The following is a 17,977-nucleotide window of genomic DNA, read 5'->3' on the forward strand; positions in this document are numbered from 1 at the left end:
CAGGAAGCATCCACACTGTCCAGACACAAGGGCTTCTGCCATTGGTTGCTGAAATCACATGTCCTCTCTATATAAAGAGTGACCATGTTCTCTCAGCGCCATTTTATACATGTCACACTGCTGGTGATAGACGCTGCTGCTGATTGTGCTCCTTTTTAATGAGAGATATTAGCTAGATAGATGGGCGCTTGTTTGAAGTCAGATAGTGTAGATAAATCCTATTCTGTGTACCTGTGCAATCGAAATTGCAGCACTTTTTTTTTTTTCTTGTGCAATTACTGAGATTCAGACAAAAACAGCAGGGCCCATGGCATAGAACTTTGTTGTGCACTGCTTATAATGTGCTGTATGCACGAGTATCCTGTCTATCTATTTTTTCACTTGCTAGTGTGATAAAGCAGGCAAACCCTTGTAGCCCACCTTTTGATTTTGTGGGGTTGAAATTCAGCTGTTTGCAGACCCTGCAGAGCTTATCAGTGCAGAGCACAAATCCTTTTTTTTTTCACAAAAGATTTTTTTTCTGTTGCAAATGTGTTACATGTTATAAGCCACCTCGTCCTTTAGTGGCGTTGAAATTAGCTGTATGTGACTCGCCCCCTGGGCCGTGGGGCACGCAGATCCGGGCAATAGGGAGACGCTGGGAGTAGTAGTGGCGGCACGGTCCCGGGCTCAGGGTGGTCAGACCAATGGTAGTCTGCTACTGTACTTTAGATAGTGTCTGACTACGCCACCCGTGGATTGCGGTTATTAGGAATCGCCGCTGCATGCTGACCGCTGGGGCTGATGAGGTGTGCAGCTAGGGTAGTGTGACTCCCCACGGGAAGATTGCGGCCCCAGGGCAGTATAATGGATGGTGGGAGTGATGGTAGTGAGAGTCCCAATGCTGATAGTGCTGGAGGAGCAAGGAGCACACAGACAACAGGTTGCAGTCCAGGGTCTTTACTAGAACAGGTAAACTGACCCACAAACAGTCCCGGCTAGGAGGGGACCTGGATGTCTGAGAGCAATGGGGAAATTGGCCCTGGTCAGGGTGAGGGTGTAGGCCTACCGTGCTTTCTGCGCTCCTTCTGGCTATCTCCTCCTTATAGGGTAACAGCCCACGTTCCCGAGCTCTCCATGTACTCTCACCTGTATGGCCTGCAACGTGGGTTCCTTTCTGCTCCCGGCCTGGTACGGCTTTCCTGGTCCCTTCTGTTGTGGCAGGGCCTTCAGGCTTCTTAGGCAAAGGAATATACAGTCCCCTGCAGACTGGTTATCTGCTGGAGAATGTGGAATCCTTCCAGCCTCAAACACCAAAGTCTGGTAAATTAAGTCCTTTATCTGCCAAGACAGGCTCACTTCGCCTCTTGTCTCTGGCTTGTGGCTCTCCTCCTGCCACACTTCCTCTTATGTGCAATACAACTTTCTGTCCCTGCTCTGCTCCGGGACACGTCTCAGTGCTGAGACAGGTCATAAATGTTCTCCCTAACCCTGCCTGCCCCCAGTACCAGCTTTTATAGGGGCAGCCTGCTCCCCCTACTGGCCTGAGACAGGAGGTACTGCATGCTAATGTTCCCCTGACTAGAGAACCTCCCCCTTGCTCTCAGACACAGCTTTATTACACTTGTGGCATCCAGGCCACGGTGACACATTCCCCCCTAGTAGAATTTTAGTACTCCGGGACTAAACAATAAACAAAGACAATATACATGACTATAAAACATTAACAGACAGACGGCGCGCAGATTGAGTTCTTAAGGTCACAGTGTGGTCTGTGACCGGGTGTCCATATCACCAATACAACGGGGAGCCTTAACCAGGTGGGGGTCTGTCCTACCCCAAGTGCTTTACAGTCTTAGTTCATTCCTGGGTTAGGCTCCAAACGCAGTCCATACAAGGTCCCGGTTATAAAAAGTCCATAACCTTTGAGTCCTTACGGTAGCTGCAAGAAACTGAAACATAGAATTACCAAACATGCGTGTAACTTGGCAAACATTTCAACATTTGGCAACAGGGTTATTTACAATTTTAGTACACTCTATATTTTCCAGCGAGCGGGTATCTGCCCTTTTGTGCTCCTGGTTGATCTCCTTAACCCACTGTCTGGTGGTGGACTGACTTGGCTTTCCCCACTAGCGTTAGGGGTGCAGCTACCAGCTGGGTGTACAGGTAGGGCAGGCAGCTGTCTGCGGGTCCTTTGGCTTACCGCAGGCATGGCAGGCTCACTGTCAGCAGAGGGTTGACTCTCCTGGGCTGCTGGTACAGGCTCTTCTGCCTCTGGAACTGCTTGCTCCTCTTCACCTTCCAGCTCTGGTGTTGGTTGTTGCTGTGCCGGTTGCAGGAAATGCAGGACGGGTACCACTATGGCATCATTTATGCGAGTCCAGGACTGCCGGAACTCTCCGAGAACGGTGCTGATCATTTCTTCCTTGTCCTCTGCGGGTTCAAGGTCACTCTGATCCTCTTCTGCACTGCGGAGTTGCTCGGGGCACCTTTTGAGGTGGTCTCTGGAGACGGTACTAGTGGTTTCTTCTCCGTCCTTGGTGATCACGCACACCTTCGGGTTGTCATGATCAGACTGCAGTACGGTGTAGGGTTCCCTTTCCCACTGTTCGTCCAACTTATGAAGCCTTCTCTTTCGCTTCAGGACTTGCTCACCAGGTTCTAGAGGACTAGCAGGGGCGTGTTGGTTGAAGAGTCTTTCTTGCCTTTCTCTCACCTGGGCCAGGCTCCTCTCCACACTCTCCTGTACCTTCTTGCACTGCAGTTGCCTTTCCGTATCCCAGTCTGCATCCGGGGAGGTGTCCTCAGATGTTAGGACTCCCATCTCCAGGTCTACGGGCAGCTTACCTGGTCTGGCTCGCATCAGGTAAGTCAGGGTGCAGTTGGTAGCATTCACCGGGATATGATTGTATAAGTCTATCATGTCCGGCAGTTTTTCTAGCCACAGGCTGCGTTCCTCCAGGGGCAACGTCTTCAGGAGATCAATGACTATATTGTTCATCTTCTCACACATCCCGTTGGTTTGTGGGTGGTAAGGCGTTGTCCGAATCTTCTTACAGCCATAGAGGTTGCAGAATTCCTGGAAGATTTCAGCCTCGAACGCTGGACCCTGGTCTGTCAGGACCTGTTCCGGATACCCGTGTGGACGGCAGAAGTATTGCTGGAAGGCTCTGGCCGCTGTTTGGGCTGTCAAGTCCTTTACCGGGACCACCACTAGAAAACGGGAATAGTGGTCCACGATTGTCAGGGCATAGATGTATCCTGACCGACTGGGAGCCAATTTGACATGGTCCAGAGCTACCAGCTCAAGAGGCTGCGTGGTAATGATGGGCCTCAAGGGTGTCTTCTGGCTGACACGGTCCTTCCTCCTTAGGTGACAAGGGCCACAGTCTCTGCACCATTTTTCTACAGCTCCTCTCATGCCGACCCAAAAGAACCTTCCTCTTAGCAGGAACTCCAGTTTCTTCCAACCGAAGTGCTCCGCTCTGTCATGGTAAGCCCCCAGGACCATAGCTGCATCCCGCCTTGGGACCACGACTTGCCAGGTCAGCTCGTGCGTCCGGTGGTTGACAATCCTTCTGCATAACTTGCCTTCGTAGAGGAACAGATTGCTCTTCTCTTTCCATAGCTGCTTGGCTTCCTCTGGGGCGTCCGGATCCATGCGGGCGTCTTCCTGGGTCAGCAGATCTTTCACCAGGCGGATGGCAGGGTCACTATCTTGGGTCTCGGCCCAGCTGTGGTGAGGTAGGGGATTGATCATCACGGTTGTTAGATCCTCCTCCTTCACGCGGTGGAAGTATTGAGCGGCTCTATACCGGTGAAACGCAGGGAGTTCTACCTCCTCCAGCTTCTGGGTCTTCGTCAACTTCAGGTAAGTGAGGCATTCTTGATAGGGCGTCCGTGTTGGCATTGGTTTTGCCTGCCCGGTACTTGATCACGAAGTCATAGTTGGAGAGACGGGCCATCCACCGCTGTTCCAGGGCACCCAGTCTTCCATTGTCCAGGTGTGTCAACGGGTTGTTGTCCGTGTACGCGGTGAACTTCGCGGAGGCCAGGTAATGCATGAAGTGTTCTGTCACGGCCCACACCACCGCCAAGAATTCTAGCTTGAAGGAGCTGTAATTCTCCGGGTTCCTCTCGGTTGGCCTCAGCTTCCGGCTGGCGTATGCGATCACCCGTTCTCTGCCCTGTTGGTTTTGGGACAGTACGGCTCCCAGTCCCACATTACTGGCGTCTGTGTGGAGAATGAAAGGCTGGCCATAATCAGGGTAGGCCAGGATCTCATCCCCCGTGAGGGCCATCTTTAGCTGGCGGAAGGACTCCTCTTCCGGTTTATCCCACTTGAAGGGTGGCTTTTGACTTCTGGACTTAGACTGTCCGATCAGGAGGTCCTGCATAGGAGCTGCCATCTTAGTGAACCCGGGGATGAACCTTCGGTAGTAGCCTACCAACCCGAGAAACTGTCTCACCTCTTTGATGTTCGAGGGGCTTGGCCAGCTCTTGATTGCCGTGACCTTGTCAGGGTCGGGGGCTACTCCTTCTGCACTTACCACGTGCCCTAGGTACTGGACCTTTGGTTTCAGCAGGTGACACTTCGATGGTTTCACCTTCAGGCCATAGCCTGCCAGGGCTTCGAAACACCTCGGCCAGGTGCTTGAGATGGTCCTCATAGGTCTTCGAATAGACGAACACGTCGTCCAGGTAAAGGAGGACCGCCTCGAAGTTTCGGTGCCCTAGACAGCATTCCATCAGCCGCTGGAAGGTCCCTGGTGCGTTGCAGAGCCCGAAAGGCATACAGTTGAATTCGCTCAGTCCCATCGGGGTGGTGAACGCGGTCTTCTCCTTGTCAGCCTCTGCCACAGGAACCTGCCAGTACCCGCTAGTAAGGTCCAAAGTAGAAAAGAAGTTAGCTGATTTTAGTGCGGCTAAAGACTCTTTTATTCTAGGCAGCGGATTTGCGTCTTTGTGGGTGATACGGTTGATTTGTCTATAGTCTACGCACATTCTCATGGTTCCGTCTTTCTTTTTCACCAGAACCAAGGGGGCTGCCCAGGGGCTACAGCTATCTCGAATGACCCCAGCTTCTTTCATTTCTCTTAGCATGCCCTTTGCGTTCTGATAATGTGCAGGGGGTACAGGTCTGTGTCTTTTTTTTATTGGTGGGTGGCTCCCTGTGGGGATGTGGTGTTCTATCCCTTTTACTCTGTCGAAGTCTAGCGGGTGCTTACTAAAGACTCTCTCGTACTCCTGTACCACCCGGTAGACTCCTTGTTTTTGGTGCAGGGGAGTGGAGTCAGCACCCACGTGGAGTTCCTGGCACCAGTCCTCCTTTTGTTTCTGGGAGCCATTACCCTCCGCCTGTGGAGATGGAGGCAAGGGTTCCACGGCCCTGATAGCTTTGTGTTCGAGAACAAACAGTTTGGCGAGTGTAGCGTACCTGGGTAAGTGTACTTCCCTCTCCCCAATGTTGAGGATGCGGACGGGCACCCTCCCATGATGGACATTAACCACCCCCCGGGCTGTCAAAATGGTGGGCCTGCTGCCTGAGTACACGGGTTCTACCATGGCTTGGTAGTCTCTACCTCTCAACCCGATTGCAGTCCAACACCAGATCATCATTTCACTTTTGGGAGGCATGGAAATGGGGAATGGGTCACTCAGTCTTACGCTACCGATCTCACCACCAGACAGTTCTACCTGCTGCCGTCTCATCAGGGCTTTTATCTCCTTGTTGAGGACCCTCTGTTGGCTGGAACTAGCATTCACCGCCACCTGTTGTAGAATTACAATTACCTCTGAAAGACAATTTTCAATCACGTTAGTACCCACAGTTATTTTAGGGTGACTTTCACGACGGTCAATGTCCACGATAATCTCTCCCTGTGCCGGTAGTTCAACTTTACCAATTTTAATGGTCATCTCCTTGAACCCCATCTGCGGCACTGGCAAGCCATTACTGGCGATGATGCTCAAGTTACAGTCTGGATACCGTGTGATATCAGCATCAGTCCAATACTGCTTAAAAAGTACATAAGGGATAGTGGTTACTTGCGACCCAGTATCCAGCAAGGCGCTCATGGGGATACCGTCTAGAACCACGGGTAAAACCGGGCGCCCCCCAACGTACTTGTCACGCCAATTATAAGGGCCTGGTGATCTTATGCCTGGGGGTTGGCCCTCTGCCCCAGGTTGGACCCATTCAAATTACAGTACCTGGAAATGTGTCCGGGCTGGTTGCATCGACGGCAAATGGGCTGTCCATCCTCTGCATAGCGGTCTGTGGGCCTCCCTCGGAATGACAGGATCCTCCTCTGTCGACGCCACGGGACATCCTCCGGACTTGAAGCCAGCTCGATGGGTCTTGACGGGTCCACTTGCAACGCCTGGACGTTCCTGGTCAACGCCGCGACGCTCCTGCTCAGCTCCTGGACTTGGTGGTGCAGGTCTTTCGACGGGGCTTGGTTCAGGGCCTGTGCATCAGCCCCCACGGGGTCCATAGAGGAGGGCGCCGCCTCCTGGTGGTAGGTGAGAGCAGGGCGCCGGGGGTTTATAGCGCCACTGGTTGCAGATTCACGGAGCACCCTTATGGCCCTGTCCTTAAATTGGGCAAAGGTCAGGTCGGGGTTCTGAAAGAACATGAGGCGCAGTTGGGCCCTGTGGGCGCTAGACAGCAGACCTTCTATGAATTGTTCTGTTAGCAGCTTATCCGTTTCCTGCACACTGCCAGGGTCAGTTTGTTGAATAGCCCTCAAGGCTTCCTGCAGATTTAGGGCATAGTCTCTGATGCTGTCCTGTGCCCACTGCTTACATCCATAGAACCTCATTTTAATCTCAGCGGAGGTACGTGTGTCAAAGGTACCCCGCAGCCGGGCCAGAATACCCTTCACAGTCCTTTTCTCCTCAGTGGGCCATGATTTTACCTCCCTTTGGGCTGCGCCAGTTAACTGCCCTGTTAGTATGCTGACCTTCTGTTCCTCTGTCAGGGGGTAGACTTGGAACAAACAGCCTTAAAGTCAGTTAGGGCATGGGACTCCCCTGAGTACTTGGGCAGCCAGGCCGCTCCAGGGATGTAGGGCAGGGAAAAGGGCATCACTGCTGCTGCAGCGGCGTTGGTGGTAGTGGGCGACTCTGTGTCCGACATCTTCCTCCCCCCTAGTTAAGCGTGGCCTACCTTCCGACGATCCTCTTCTGTAGGCCGCGGCTCCGCTGCTGCTGCTCTGGACGAGGACCTTGCGTCGCGTCCTGATGACGTCAGCGTCGCTCTCTCTCTCTTCCAGGACCTTGCGCAGCGTCGGTGCGTTGGGCGGAGCTTCGGATCTCGCGCGGTTTGGACGTCCACGCCCCTCTTCTTCCCGCGCGGCGTCCTGAAGATGGCGTCCGATGGCGGGAAAACAGCTGGAGATGGCGGGAACCGATGGAAGATGGCGGGAGACGGCTGGAAATGGCGGGAAACGGCTCCGAATGGCGGGAAACCTCTTTTCAGGTAAGTGCAAAGTCTTTTCTAGGCACGCAATACCCGTTTGTGGCGAGTTGGTTGCAATCCTGCCGACTACGCCAAAGCTGACTCGCCCCCTGGGCTGTGGGGCACGCGGATCCGGGCAATATGAAGACGCTGGGAGTAGTAGTGGCGGCCCGGTCCCGCGGCTCAGGGCGGTCAGACCAATGGTAGTCTGCTACTGTACTTTAGATAGTGTCCGACTACGCCACCCGTGGATTGCAGTTATTAGGAACCGCCGCTGCATGCAGACCGCTGGGGCTGATGAGGTGTGCAGCTAGGGTAGTGTGACTCCCCACGGGAAGATTGCGGCCCCAGGGCAGTATAATGGATGGTGGGAGTGATGGTAGTGAGAGTCCCAATGCTGATAGTGCTGGAGGAGCAAGGAGCACACAGACAACAGGTTGTAGTCCAGGGTCTTTACTAGAACAGGTAAACTGACCCACAAACAGTCCCAACTAGGAGGGGACCTGGATGTCTGAGAGCAATGGGGAAATTGGCCCTGGTCAGGGTGAGGGTGTAGGCCTACCGTGCTTTCTGCGCTCCTTCTGGCTATCTCCTCCTTATAGGGTAACAGCCCACGTTCCCGAGCTCTCCGTGTACTCTCGCCTGTATGGCCTGCAATGTGGGTTCCTTTCTGCTCCCGGCCTGGTACGGCTTTCCTGGTTCCTTCTGTTGTGGCAGGGCCTTCAGGCTTCTTAGGCCAAGGAATATACAGTCCCCTGCGGACTGGTTATCTGCTGGAGAATGTGGAATTCTTCCAGCCTCAGACACCAAAGTCTGGTAAATTAAGTCCTTTATCTGCCAAGACAGGCTCACTTCGCCTCTTGTCTCTGGCTTGTGGCTCTCCTCCTGCCACACTTCCTCTTATGTGCAATACAACTTTCTGTCCCTGCTCTGCTCCAGGACACGTCTCAGTGCTGAGACAGGTCATCCAGTTCTCCCTAACCCTGCCTGCCCCCAGTACCAGCTTTTATAGGGGCATCCTGCTCCCCCTACTGGCCTGAGACAGGAGGTACTGCATGCTAATGTTCCCCTGACTAGAGAACCTCCCCCTTGCTCTCAGACACAGCTTTATTACACTTGTGGCATCCAGGCCAGGGTGACACATATGCAGAGCTTATGCAGGGTAAAAAAAATATATTTTTTGCTGTGACTAACATGATACAGCAGGCTAGATCTGATTTTGAAATATATTAGAGCATATATTCTATGTTATACAGGCCTCATCCACAGTAAAAAAATACTTTATTCTGTTAATAATGTGATACAGTAGGGGACATATCAGTTTGAAATTGTTCATATCATATCTCTTGTGTTATACTGGCCTCATCAAGGAAGAAATGGATGAGGAAGAGGTGATGGGCGAGCAACAGTCAGAAAATGAAGAGGATAATCATCCCCTCTCTGTTTGTATTTGGCTGTAGTGGAAGAGGTGTCAGTCCCGATTATACTAATTCTAATCTACTGAAATTGATGCCACTTTGGTGGTGTCAGGCCCTAATTTTTTTAATGTGAACACTCCTGGTTTGGTCTCCATTTGCTGGTTTGGCTGTAGTGGAAGAGGTTTTGATCTTCATTATAATAGTTATACTGTAGTGAAATTATTTTTCTGGTGAAGATATTGTTCTCCACACAGGGGTACGCAAACATGATAAACTTAAAATAGGTTTTCAATAAACAACCATCAGCCGCCCCATCAAACGCATCTGCTACTTATTTCTCTTCCTCTGTTACCGTGCAAAGATTTGTCACGCAGGTCTCCGACCACAGAGCCTCCGTTTGTATACCTGCTTCAGTCAGGCTGAGTGAAACCTCGTCAGCTGTAATGGAAGCGGACATGGCTGCTGTGTTTGTTTCACCGACCACACCACATGTTTCTCAATCCACCGTAACATCTTAGCCTGCACCTCACTCACGGTCCAGCAGTTTGTCCAGTTCACCATACTCCGTCCTCTCTCAGCACTGCAGCCAGCCCTCCATCCCACAGTTGTGTTCGCGTAAAAGATTGTTTCCTCCTACGTCAAGAGGTTGAACTCCACCTTCTCCAATCTGTTGGCCACGGAAATGGTGGTCTTAGGCCCTATTTTTTTTTAAATGTGAACAGTCCTGATTGTGTCTCCATCTGTTGTAGTGGAAGAGGTGTCGGTCCCCATTATACTACTTATACTCTAGTGAAATTTATGCCACTTTGGTGGTTTTAGGCCCTAATTTTTTGAAATGTGGGGAATCCTGATTCGGTCTCCATCTACTGGGTTGGCTGTAGTGGAAGAGGTGTCATTCTTAATTCTACAATTTCTACTGTACTGAAATTTATCCCACTTTGCTGGTGTCTGCCACTCATTTTTGAAAATGTGGAGAATCCTGATTGGGCCTCCATCTACTGGGTTGGCTGTAGTGGAAGAGGTGTCTGTCCCCATTATACTACTTCTAATCTACTGAAATTGATGCCACTTCGGTGGTGTCGGCCACTAATTTTTGGAAATGCGGAGAATACTGATTGGGCCTCCATCTACTGGGTTGGCTGTAGTGGAAGAGGTGTTGTTCCTAATTCTAAAATTTCTACTGTACTGAAATTGATACCACTTTGATGGTTTCAGGCCCTTATTTTTTAAAATGTGGAGAATCCTGATTGGGTCTTTCCATCTATTGAGTTGGCTGCAGTGATGAGCGAGCATGCTCGCTACTGTTCGGTGCTCGCCCGAGCATCTCACCGCTCGAGATGCTCGGCGCTTGCCGAGTATTTCGTGGGTTGCTCGGCGGTAGCTCAGGTCTCCTCCCTGCATGTTTGGCGCTCTTTACAGAGCCAATGAACATGCAGGGATTGCCTGCCACTCACTGTAATGAAGTAGCCATGTTGGTTGTGGCATTACAGTGATTGGCTGGCCGCACGAGGTCATCAGGTCTATATCAGACCTGGCGGTGCCATGCTCGTCACAGTCACTCCGGAATCAGACAGTGTAGGGAGAGGTGCTGCTGAGTTAGGGAGGGATTTGCTTGTTTCTAGTTAGTGTAGGTGTACCAAACTATATTAGAGACATATATTCATCTCAACAAACAGTCCTTCTGAGGACTAATCCATCTGCAGAGATATCAGGCAGGCAGTGTATATAGGCAGGTAGGGTATATAGCAGACTGCAGTGAAACAGCACAAGAGGCTACATTCCAGTTTTGTCTGCTGCTTCTGTTAGATATTTCTAGAAATAGGCCCAGGTCTCAGGGGCCAGGAATAATTTTTTTTGGATCTTAATCCTCATTATTTGCTTAAAAAGCAATCCAGAGAACACCGTTGTTCTGCCCCATTTACTTGTTGGCACTGCAGAATCCAGCCAGTCCTTTCCATATTGCAGCGCTAAAAATCCATCTACTTAAAACTGTGGTTTGTCCGTCACACGGATCACATATAATTGCGCTGAAAATACTGCCATTTCTGGCATCCATTAAAATTTTTTTCAGTGTGTCAGTGAAGCAATTGACACCAGTTTGCTGTTCAAAATAGTTACCTACAGGCCAGCTATGTAAAACTGTGTTTTCTCTGTCACACGGATCACATATATGTTTTCAGAAAATACTGCCATTTCTGGCCTCCATTAAATTTTTTTTTCAGTGTGTCAGTGAAGCAATTAACACCAGTTTGCTGTTCAAAATAGTTACCTACAGACCACCTATTTAAAACTGTGGTTTGTCCGTCACACGGATCACATATAAGTTTTCAGAAAATTCTGCTATTTCTGACCTCCATTAAAAATTTGTTTCAGTGTGCCAGTGAAGCAATTGACAGCAGTTTGCTGTTCAAAATAGTTACCTACAGGCCAGGTATTTAAAACTGTGGTTTGTCCGTCACACAGATCACATATAAGTTCGCTCCAAATTCAGTCATTTGTAGTGAGCGTGGAAGATATTGTCTTCCATTTAAAATGGGCAAGGTACTTGGCAAGGGACGGGGAACTGGACGTGATGGTGATGGTGCATGCAGAGGCCGAGGCCGTGGGCAAGCTGAAATTGTGCCACAACAAACACCCACATCTTCTTGCTCGATCTTCCTGTCCCAGGTCGAGCAACAGATGGAAGAGGCTCGTGGAGACGGAAGCATTCTGCAACCTGATGGCGGCGGCCGTCCCTCGGTACTCGGTCCCCAGCCGCCACTATTTCTCCCGGTGTGCCGTCCCCGCATTACACAAGCACCCATTGTGCACCCATTACACAAACATTAGCCGTGCCCTCAACAACGCAGTTACCAGGAAAGTCCACCTAACCATGGACACGTGGACAAGTGCTTGTGGGCAGGGACGGTACATCTCGCTGACGGCACACTGGGTTAACATAGTGGAAGTCGGGACCCAGTCGGACCTTTGGATGGAACACGTCCTCCCGACGCCAAGGATTGCAGGCCCTATGTCAATCAGGGTTTCCCCACAGTCTACAGCTCCTGCACATCATCCTCCTCAGCCTCCTCCTCCTCTTCAGCCTCCATCTCCGAAATGACCACATCAGTCACAAACTGGAGGCACTGCAGTATTGCCTCGGCCAAGTGGCAACAGGCTGTGTTGAAGCTAATATGCTTAGGTGACAAACCGCACAATGCTGAAGAGTTGTGGACAGCTCTGAAAGAGCAGGCAAATGTGTGGCTCACACCGCTGAACCTACAGCCGGGCATGGTCGTGTGTGACAATGGCCGGAACCTGGTGGCGGCTCTGAGGCACACCATGCTTGGCCCATGTGCTTAACCTCGTGGTTCAGCGATTTCTCAAATCCTACCTGGAGCTGCCAGATCTGCTTGTCTAAGTACGCCGCCTGTGTGCCCATTTTAGACAGTCAGCTACAGCTTCTGAAGCCCTTGCAGTGTTTCTGCAGCATTTGCAGCTTCTGGCTCACAGACTGGTGTGTGATGTCCCCACGCGTTGGAACTCTACCCTGCAGATGTTGGGAAGGATTTGTGAGCAAAAGAGGTCAGTTGTTGAGTACCAGCATCAACAAGGCCATCAGTATTCAGTTCAGACTCCACACATAAGACCTCAGGAGTGGACATGGATGTCAGACATATGTACCATCCTCCAAAACTTTGAGGACTCCACCAAGATGGTGAGCGGCGATGACGCCATAATTAGCATCACCATCCCGCTTCTCTGTCTTCTGAAATGCTCTCTGCTCACTATCAAAGAGGATGCATTGCAGGCGGAGCACGATGAGATGGAGCAAGTAACCATACAGGGTGATTACACACAGCCCAGCCTCATCTCATCCCAACATGGATTGGGTGACAATGACGAAGAGGATGAGGAGGAAGAACAGGAGCTAGTTTCATGAGCTATAGACGGTACTACCTGCATAACTGTCATACCATCTGTTCAGCATGGATGGCCTGAGGACAGAGAGGAGGAGGAGAGCATGGTAACTCATCCTCTTGGTGAGGACATTGAAGTCTTGCCTGTTAGCAGTCCAGCATGCATGGCTGAGTTTATGTTACTCTGCCTTTCCCATGACCCTCGCGTTCTCAAAATTTTGGGTGACAGTCATTACTGGTTGGTGACACTTCTAGACCCACGCTACAAGGAGAACTTTATATATCTTATTCCTGAGGTCTGCAAAAAAAAGTAGGATCTTTCTTTAGTATAGAAAGCAGAGACGCCAATGTAACTTCAATGTAATCACATTGTTCAGCTCCTGCACCTCCTCCTACATCTCCGAAATGACCACATCAGTCACAAGCTGAAAGCACTGCAGCACTGCCTTGGCCAAGCGGCAACAGGCTGTGCTGAAGATAACATGCTTAATGCTTAGGTGACAAGTTGTTGAAAGCTGTAACACAGCAGTCTGATCTGTGGCTCTCACAGCTGAACATAAAGCCAGGCATGGTCGTGTGTGACAATGGGCGGAACCTGGTGACAGAGAAATGACAACCGGAGTAGATATGGTTTCCCTCTATGCCAGTCCTTTCACTGAGCTAAAGAATATGGCTGTGGTGAAATACAACTCCCACTGAGAAGCTGTTTCAGATTGAAAAACATTGGGCCCACCAGAGCATTTGATTCTGAGGGCTCATCTTTCTCCCCTGTTCAAGAGCCCCATAGCAGCTGCAAAGTTAGCGCTATCATGAACTCTCCTAATGTAGAAGCCAGGGCTCACCAGAGGATTCTCTGGTGGGACCGTCCAACCCTGCCAAGAAGCAGTCGTGAATAAGAAAAGTGTGTGGGAAGGTTCCCGGACACTCTATCACTCCTTTTTTACTGAGGTGGAAACCCACGCAAACATGGGGAGAACATACAAAATCCTTGCAGATGTTGTCCTTGCTGGGATTTGAACCTAGGATCCCAGGGCTGCAAGGCTTCAGTGCTAACCACTGATCCAATGTGCTGCCGTTCACCCTCTGATATCTAACAGGCTGGAGAAACTTGCACCTACTGCCACTGTATCTTCAGCTCCTTTGTGAGAAACTAATGTATTTGGGCAGGCACTCAGTCTACTAAATAAAATTCCTGAGAAGGAAATTGGGGATGGCTTCGATACTGGTACTGGGGGCAGTGCTAATACCATGGCGTCGTACCATAGTTTACTGGAACTATTCCAGGTTGGTAGAAGGCAGCAGATTCCCACAGAAAAGTACCAGCAGTAATGTTCAGGAACCCGCGCTTGTAGAAGGTGGAGACAACACCGGGAGAAATAGTGGCGGCTGGGGACCGAGTACGGACACCCGGCCGCCGCCGGCATGAGGTTGTGAAAAGCTTCCGCCTCCATGAGCCTAAAAGGCCATATTTCAAGTGCAAGCAGCTGCCCAGAAATCTGGCAGTTTAGTATTGCGGCCTGTGGGTGGGTTGCTGGCTGCATACTTGCGCTTGCATTCCAAGTAACAGAAAACTAAGCAGATGGTGGCCTCTTTCATCATCATGGCCTCACCTCGGCACTATGAACTCTCCTGGAGGAGAAGCCAGGGCCCACCGGATGAGTCTCCTGTTTTCTGGTGGGCCCGTCTAACCCTGCCAAGAAACAGCACTGGCTAAGAGAAGTGTGGGGGAAGGTTCCCGGACATTCTATGGCTGCTTTTTTAATGTGGATTGGACGTGCTTATGCATGTTATTTCTCAATCCGCATTGCAGATCAGGCCATTGTCCAAATCTGTAGTCATGAAATTAAATGCGCAAAGAAAGATGTTTGTGTGTCAAAGCACCACCGACAAGTGCGAGCTGATGTTGGACGGGCTGCCATTGCTTCTGCAACAAGCTGCATTAGAGGACTTCCTGGGAGAAATGACACCCAGAGTAGATACGGTTTCCCTCTATACCAACCTGTCTTTTCTCCGAGCTAAAGAATATGGCTGTGGTGAAATACAACTCTCAGTAAAAAAAAAGCTGTGGACTGGCTTTGTACCGTCCCTGGCCACATTCACCTGTCCACATGTTTGTGGTTAGACGGTCCTTCCCAGTAAGTGCACTGGGGAGGGCACGGGTAATGTTGTGGGACCCGTGCTGGTGGAAGGTGGAGACGATACCGGGAGAAATAGTGGCGGCTGGGGACCAAGTATAGACACCCGGCTGCTGCTGGCATGAGGTTGTGAAAAACTTCCGCCTCCACGAGCCTAAAAGGCCACATTTCAAGTGCAAGCAGCTTTAGAGGACTTCCTGGGAGAAATGACAGCTGGAGTAGATATGTTTTCCCAAGCCCTTTCACCAAGCTAAAGAATATGGCTGTGGTGAAATACAACTCAGCAAAAAAAGCTGTGGACTGGCTCCGTACCATCCCTGGCCACATTCACTTGACCACGTGTACTTGACCACGTGTTTGTGGGTAGGCGGTCCTTCCCAGTAAGTTCACTGGGGAGGGCACGGGTAATGTTGTGGGACCCGTGCTTGGGGAAGGTGGAGACGACACCGGGACAAATAGTGGCGGCTGGGGACCGAGTATGGATACCCGGTCGCCATCGCCATAAGATTGTGGACAGCTTCAGCATCCACGAGCATAAAAGGACACATTTCAAGTGCAATCAGCTGTCAAAAATTTGGCAGTATAGTATTGCAGCCTGTGGGTGGGTGGCTGGCTGCATATTTGCGCTTGCATTCCAAGGAAGGGGGTATGGACAACTGAACACTGCACTGGGACAAGGACGTGGACGGTGATTGTTGCAAGTCTGCAACGACAGGTGCATGGTGGGAGGCATTTTTGCATGCGCCAAGGATCACTTATGATGGGCACACTTTTAGGCAGTGACCTGGGAGTCAGAGATGCTTCCAAGGGTCTTCCCCATGCTGTTCCCATGTGTTTTCAGCACTGTATGCATGTGTCTGATGATGTGTCACACACCACATGGCCAGATAAGGTTGTAAAATGTTAAAATGACATTTCCCAGTGAATGCATTTGTCTTGATTGAAGGCAATGCAAAAGTGCAAAAGCACATCAAAAATGCTACATGTGAACATAGCCCAAGGTTTGGAGGAGTATTTTTGGTTTTGGTTATTTATTTTGCCTTATACAGAAGTCATTACCCTGGAAAGGATGTTCCTTAACATATTTCCCAGGAAAATCCATTTTGGATTAGTTTTTGTATGTTTTATTGTGAGTGCATAAAAGTGGCGTAATACCTCTAACAACGTTGTTGACAGCAGTGACCTGGGAGTCAGAAATGCTTCCAAAGGTCTTCCCCATGCTGTTCCCATGACATTTGAGCACTGCTCCCATCGATTTGGGCAATTTTTAGGCCCTCTGCAGACCGCCGGGGGGAGCCGCCTGAAAAATGCTCGAGTTTCCCATAGACTTACATTGGGCTCGTTGCTCAGGCCGAGCACCTGAGTATTCCAATTTACTCGACCCGAGCAATGAGTACCAGAGAATTTTAGTGCTCCCTCATCACTAGTTGGCTGTAGTGGATGAGGTGTCGATCCTAATTCTACTATTTCCACTCTACTGAAATTGATGCCCCTTTGGTGGTTTTACTGTCTAATTTTTTTAAATTTGGAGAATCTTGATTGGGTCTCTCCATCTATTGGGCTGGCTGTAGTGGAAGAGGTGTCGTTCCTAATTCTACTATTTCTACTGTACTGAAATTGATGCCACTTTGATGGTTTTAAGCCCTAATTTTTTGAAATGTGGAGAATCCTGATTGGGTATCTCCATCTATTGGGTTGGCTGTAATGGAAGAGGTTTTGGTCTCCATTAAACTACTTCTACTTTGGTGAAATTGATGCCACTTCGGTGGTATCTGCCACTAATTTCTGGAAATGTGGAGAATCCTGATTGGGTCGCTATCTGCTAGGTTGGCTGTAGTGGAATAGGTGTTGGTCCCCAATATAATATTTATGCTCTATTGAAATTAATTCTTTGGTGTAGATATTGTTCTCCACACAGGGTACACAGACATGATAAACTCAAAATTGGTATAGAAAGCCGGCTACATCTGAGCATAAAATTCTTTGGGGTAAATATTGTTCTCCATGCAGGGGGGAAAAAAAAAGTTGGGTCCGAGCAGCTTCCTGACCATCATCCCCAGACATTAACCCCTGGGTGGGGGGAGGTGATCCTGAAGAGACTCAGATACCTGAGGTGTAAAGAGAGGAGAGAACAAGGCGCAATGGGTGACTCAGTATTGCAATTGTAGAGGGGTGTGGGGATGGCTACTAACCTTATGAAGTTGTGCACCTCTGCACAACCCCAGTGTAAAGCTCCACAAGCTCCGCTCTGTTGGTGGCTGTCATCTATTTCCAGCGGCGTTCACAGATCCTGATCTCTTGGTGGTATATCACGTGGTCAGGTTAGTAGCATGTAATGCCGAGATAGACGCCCAGCTTCACCAACACCCCCGGCAGCGTTCCGGAGGGGTTAAGGCAGCGCAGCTTGGAAAACCAGGGTAGTGATTCTAATTAAATTGCTCCCACAGGTGAAAAAACAATAGGTTAAAGGCAGCTCTACCGCACCCCAACAGGGGGAAAAGGACAATCAGTGAATATGAATAGCGGTACCAGAGCGCCAATAACAGGGCAAAAATATTAAAAGGACTGATTTATTAATACACACACACAACGCGTTTCGGTGGACACAGCCACCTTCATCAGGTGTGACAAGCAGCAAACAATTGATCCTTATATACATTTGACTAGGTATACAATTACTTAAAAGGGGCGGGGCCAGATACAGAGTAATACCTCTATATTAACCCCTTGAGTTCATATATGCTCAATAGAGTAAAAAGGATTGTTATAAAATAATGCCTAATGAAGCATATAGGGTTCTTATAAAAAGGATTCGCTGTAAAAAAAAATAAAAAATAAAAATAAAAAAATAATAATAAAAAAATATATAAAAAAAATTAAAAAATTAAAAAAAAATCCAAAAAAAAAAAAAATCCAAAAAAAAAATAAATAAATAAAAAAAATAAATAAAAAATAAAAAAAAATAATAAAAAAATATATATATATAGTTTTCAAAAACAGTTTTTTATGAATAAAAAACAACAAGCAATATATGAGACTCATAAAAAGAAGTTATCCATTAACAATAATTACAAGAAAAAT

Source organism: Phyllobates terribilis, unplaced genomic scaffold (assembly GCF_046119375.1).
Source record: "Phyllobates terribilis strain yellow unplaced genomic scaffold, ASM4611937v1 Scaffold_4__5_contigs__length_816908805, whole genome shotgun sequence".
Taxonomy (NCBI): domain Eukaryota; kingdom Metazoa; phylum Chordata; class Amphibia; order Anura; family Dendrobatidae; genus Phyllobates; species Phyllobates terribilis.